The following is a 6,029-nucleotide window of genomic DNA, read 5'->3' on the forward strand; positions in this document are numbered from 1 at the left end:
TTCATCTGCAAATGATCCCATGCTCCAAAGTTGCTGAGAATCTCTGATGGAAGGAATAACTTGAATGCTAACACTCTTTTTTTTTTTTTTTTTTTTTTTTCCCTGTCCTCACCACCACCCCACCACCCCCCTCCCCACCTAACTCAGTGTCTCAGGGGCCTCTCCTACTTCAGAGAAACAACTAAGCATTTAAATATCCAAGTGTTTGGCTGAAGTCTCCAAACTGCTTGATTTATTCTGTTTCTACTTCTCTGCAAAATGCTTCAGCTAGCTCAGCCAGCTGGCTGTGCGCTGCTGAGTATGTATGCTTCGCTATTCTCATTCGCTGCATACCTCCAGTGAGGATGAGCACTGGTCAGAGTAAGCCAGGCTTACTGAACTCCTACTTTGTAGTAGGTTTATTCTGGTTCTTAAGCAAACTAGGAAATGTGGTTTCGAGCACAGTCATCATCACCAGACCTGTATTACCCATTCTCTGCCATCCAGCCACTGGACAGGATATATATGTTTAATTAATTCTGCTTTTACCTTTGACCTGTAAATAGTGGGAGTAGTGTCAGATTTATACGTTATATGAATAACAAGGATTTCTCAGGAGACCCTATCCTGGTGAAAGGGCTAACTGTAATTTTCAGCTGTGAGTAATTGTATATAATATAATCCTAAATGATTTTTCTTCTGTAATTTCATTAGAGTTTAGAAATTTAATTAGATTTTGAATCACTCTGAAATAAAGTAGCAAAACACCCAGAGACTAAAAGCAGTGGTTATTTTGTCCTCTGAGGCCAGAATTCTTGGTCTCAAATTGGCATGTGTTCATTAGGAGGAAGTTTGCAGAAGTTCTTGATATATTATTGTCTTTCAGAATGGACTCTGAATAGGTCTTTGGAGAGCATTAGAAGAGCACACAATTATTATACAGACTCTTTTTGAGGTTTAAGATCATCTGCCTTGCATATACTTAATAAAAATATGCCTCTAAAGTTGTTTAAGAAACTGTGGAGATAGGAAAGATGCTCCTCCAGTGCCTCAGTGCTCTTCTTGGTTTATTAGCAACTCCAGTACCTGTGTATGATGATACAGAGAGGAGTTGTTTACTTTACTTTAATGATTAGGTAGGTTTATGGTTATTTTTATTGCTACACATATGAACTGTCATGGTGGCTGTAATTAGAGGCACACTGTAATGTTGTTCCTTCTCTTCCACCTGAGGTTCAAAGAAAACTCTGTCCTTCTGGCAGACTTTGATTCTCTGTGGAATATGTCCCAAAGTGCAAAAACCAGAATCAAACTCCACAAAACAGTGCACAGTGAAGTCCAGTGCAGCAGCCTGCAGTTGTGTGAGGTCCCAGGGCAGTTGTAGTGGGTTCAGAAATGGGATCTTCAAAAAAGACTCTGAGGGCCTAGATAGGCAAGAGTTTGTTCCCCTTTTGTTTTAACTGGTGTAACATCATTTGTGTCAGTGGACATGCCCTGATTTATACTGCTTAACTGGAAAAGGGATTTGGGTGTTTTGGAGCACTTCTCCAAAACCTTTACCCAGGTGGCAGGGCCTGTTTTCTCACTGGGAGTAGTTGCTTGAGCCAGGACTATCTGCATGATTTTGTGAGATTAGGGCAAAGCATGTAGTAAATGGAGGCCTTAGGTAGAGAGAAGGAAATTCAGATTGTCACTTTCAGCATGGCAACAATATAAGGAACCAAAGCAGAGCCACAGACAACGTGAATGTAAGAGTCTGACAGGAGATGAGCAAGGTGGGACAGACGACAAGTGTTGTGAAATGAAGAATTTCAGCAAAACAAATCAAATGGAAAAAAAAATGTTCTTTAAGTAATGGCAATCCAACCTATTTGAAGAGAAATAATGAATTCTGATGCAGTGGGGTGCATGTCAGTCCCAAAGTGAGATGTTGAAAAGAAACCTCCAGGCTGACCAAGATGTTCTGTCACCGGCTGATGCATGCCACCATTGACAGCATCCTTTGTACTGGCCACTGCAGGCAGAAATGGGGTGAGGTTGTTCACTGTCTGATTCTTTTGTTCCATTCAAATCCAGTCCTCAGGCTCAAAATCTGCTTTCAGAGTGTGGCCAAGTGTTAGAGTCACTGTAGGAAGAGAAAGATGGAAAGTGTTTATGTACTTGGCTTGATGGATATCAATGGATATTAGGCAACCTCAGGGTGATCTGGTGTGTATGGATGTGCTGCCTTCCACTAAAGTGTCACATCATGGAACAAATTGAGGAAAACATGTTCAGGCTGGTTACTGCCAAAAATCAAGGGTCTTTTGCTATGGGCATCCGGAACAAATTGAAACTATGCTTGAAAACTCACAGCTGCTCTTCCTTTGCTATTTTCTCCAACTCCTCCTCTGTCAGGACTCTGAGCTGCTGGGACAACTGGGCGGGATTCCACATCTCAGCAAGCAACAGAATCACAGATGTCGGGTGTGTTAACAAAGGGAAACACGCCTGCACCAATTATTTAGTGCCTTCTTTCCTTGATGTTAAGGAATACTATGGGAAACCATTCAGCATTTCAGTGTTCCTCTTTTTTTCCTCCTCCCTTGTTTCCCCCTCATTATGAAGGAATGTGCTTGTACATTCTAATGTTTTTTTTTTTCTTGATTTTACTTGTGGGATACTATTGCTCAGTGCTATTGCCAACTCAGAGAGATGCAAGGAGACAAAAAAAAAAAAAAGCCTTAGGACATGTCTACTCAAGTCTCTTCCATGCAACATCAGGAAAGAAAATGCCAAAGCAGTCCATAGCTCAGCTGAGCAGACTTTTCAATTTGCAGATCTCCTGTCCCAAATCTTGTTCTATTTTCACAAGGTTTATAAAATTGCATAGTGTCCCTCATGGAATTTGTAACTTTTTTCTCAGCTTAATTTCTTCTGTACTAGGTGGATTTGGATTATTTGTTCAGTTGGTCTGTATCAATGTGTTGTTATTGCTCATTTCCCTGTAAAGAGCATTTTTTACATTTCTAACCCAGACTGATTTTGAGTTATGCTGGCAGCAGGAAAGAAGGGTATAGCAGAAGGCAGTTTCCTCTCTGGTGAAGGAAAGCACCTGTGCATCTCTTTGGGAAGCTGTGTATCTTTGGGTTTACACCTACCAACTAGCACATTAGGAGCTGGGATGAAATGGAGTCCCTGGGATGAAATAAACATCCCTGGGGGTGTTTAAAGAAAGCTTGGATATGGCACTAAGGGACATGGTTTAGTGGGTGGTATTGGTGGTAGGGGGATGGTTGGACCAGATAATCTTGGAGGTCTTTTCCAACCTTTATGATTCTGTGATTCTATGAAATGCAGGTAGACAGACAAAAATTTGGGTTGAAAAATCAACATAACAAACTATGTGGCTAATGTTTTTGCTTTAAAGGTGCATATCTGGTGTGTGAAAACAGTCCAGTTCATTCTAGATGGGGTTTCAGACTCCTGCTGCTATGCCATAGGTAAAGTTTTGGATCCTGGAACACCTGATGACCCTGTTTCTGGAATGATGCTTCACACCAAAGAATTTCAATTCCTTCTCGGTTTTGAACAGCTAAAAATATTCCAGAAAAGGTGTAAAGCTCCAGGTAGTGCATTTAGGACCACAGATTTGTTCTTAGGATTACCTTTGGTGATTCTTAAACATAACTCATGTGCAATCAACAGCATCATGTGCATTTGTAGCCCACAGCTCAGAGGGCAGACACTTGTATTCTTATTTGTCTTTACACAACCCTAATCTGATCTGGAGCCCATTGTATAACATGTTTATAAACATTGGAGACAAATTGTCCAGTATGAAGTAGTTTATTTAGGCTAGAAGATTAATAAGAAAGAGTCTTTCAGGCTTCTCATAATGCCACCAGCTAGCCCGTCAGTTAGCTGCCAGCTTAGAATGAGGAGGATGTGTTGCTGCTTGAGATGACTGGGAAGTGTTTCACTTAGCTAAGAAAATAGGAAAGAGGTCAGGATCCTGCCTTCGACAGAGCAGTCCATGAGTCACTGGGAGGGACGTGTGGGAACACACGGAGCATAAGTTTACCAGGTTAAAGGAACTGAGGAGACAGCATAAGGCCTGTGTCCCTCTAAAAGCAAGGCTGCAAACAGTTGTCACTGGAGACAGCAGCTCTGTTTGTTTTTGTAGCTTGATCTTTTTTTTATTTTCAATAGAAGCAGCTCACATTTTATTAGCAATTTGAGACCATCTGACCTGACTTGCTTTTTCCCCTGAAAGGGGAAAAAAATATTTTTCCACACCAATATCTTTCAGAGGCCCAGCAGGTGGGAAGTTTCTTTTAAAACTACAAAAACTTCACCAACTGGTAAATACCTCAACTCTCTCAAATTTAGTTGAAATTGTTCAGTAAGTTCCGGTACCTTTTGGAAGACTGAGGAACACACACAGGCAACACTGATCATGTCAGCCTTGTTGCTATAGGAAAACATGACATAGAGAATCTATGGATCCTGCCTGTCACCTACACTGCTTCCTGGAGATATACTGAAATATTTTTGGCTTGGTTGTCTTAAAAATGTGTATACTCCCACGTGGATAACCTGTTGCTTTTTGACTGTATGTCCTCTATTGCATGGATGGCTTTCTTGCATTGAGTAGAAAGTATTTATTAGAGTATGGAAAGAACCTAATCTGTATTTTTCTTTCTTTATTAAAACAAAAACAAAAATAACAAACAAAAAACAACAACGAAAAAAAAAACACCTAGAAAACACTACCAAAAATAACAGTAGAAGAACTCTATTGCCCTAAGACAAGCTTTTTGGAAATGCTATTTTGTGCTACCATGGGAAATGTCAGAAATAAACTCTGTTAATTCAAGCTACTGCGTATTTCCATGGCTGTCTTTAGTAACACAGTGCTATGGTGCGCGGTCTTTCCTGTCCCCTTTTCCCTGTCCTGTTCCCACCTGGCTTCAAGAACAGATCCTCTCCCCATCTCAAACAGACAGTGAATGAGGCAGAGTGAAGAAGGCAGTTGTTCAGCATATCTCTTTATTCCCATCCTTCTGTGGCAGTAGCGGGCCTTATTTATTGTCTAACCCCCGTGCTGAACACAGAACAAACTTGTATAATCCCAGCGAAGCTGCTTGTGTGCATAAGCAGATGCTTTGGCAGATGAGGACCAGCAAGCTCGGGCAGCTCCTGCGGGTGGGCATGCAGCAGAGAGCAGCACTTCAGCATTGCTGAGCCCTGGCCCCATCTGCCACAGGCGATGGCTTTCACCACTTGATCCAACTCTACCAGAAAGGTTAGGCTGGGGAGGGAGGTGTCTGCTAGTTTTTTTCATCAGGCTTCAGCTAACAGCTCCTCTGCACAGGTCAGCTCCACACTGGAGCTGCGAGTCTGCTCAGGAAGAGCCGGGACCCACTTCTCCGATCCCGTGGATTTCCATACATGCAGCGGCCCATTGGAAAACCTCTCTACGTTGCATATGTCTCATTGCTGTGGTCTGTCTGAGCGAGCTGCTGGAGGAGGAGGTCCTCCACGTACTGCTTGTTCTCTGAAGCACTGTGAATCACAGTGGGGATGCTGTGGAATTTGGGAATGATGCTACAGGAGCTGGAAAGCTGTGGGTGAAACAACAGTGCCACAAAGCTGTGCTGCCCCTACTCATTAAAGATGTCCTTGGGGGTGAGCTTGGCTCTCTGCTCTCTGAGCAATGAGTTTAGGCTTGGGTGACCTTAAACAAAGGCTGCAGTACTCACTGGATGATAGTGTCTGCTCCTCTGCTTATCAAGTGTGTCTCGGTTGCTGGCGAGTGCTGTGTTGATAAAGTTCCTTTAGTGCAGCAGCATTGCTGGAATTTTTCCTGTGTAGGTTTTCATACGACATGAGCAAAACATCCAAGGCAGCCCAGCTTTGTCATTGTTGCACATTCTGATACACCCAGCTGTGTCTTAAAATACCTTTGAAGTGTTAGAAAGCTGCTAAGCAGCCTCTGAAAATGGCTGTTTACTCTTTGCAGGTGGCATGCACAGAGCAAAATAGAAGGGCCAGGAAAATTCAGAGCA

Source organism: Cygnus olor, chromosome 7 (genome assembly GCF_009769625.2).
Source record: "Cygnus olor isolate bCygOlo1 chromosome 7, bCygOlo1.pri.v2, whole genome shotgun sequence".
In the NCBI taxonomy this organism is placed as follows: domain Eukaryota; kingdom Metazoa; phylum Chordata; class Aves; order Anseriformes; family Anatidae; genus Cygnus; species Cygnus olor.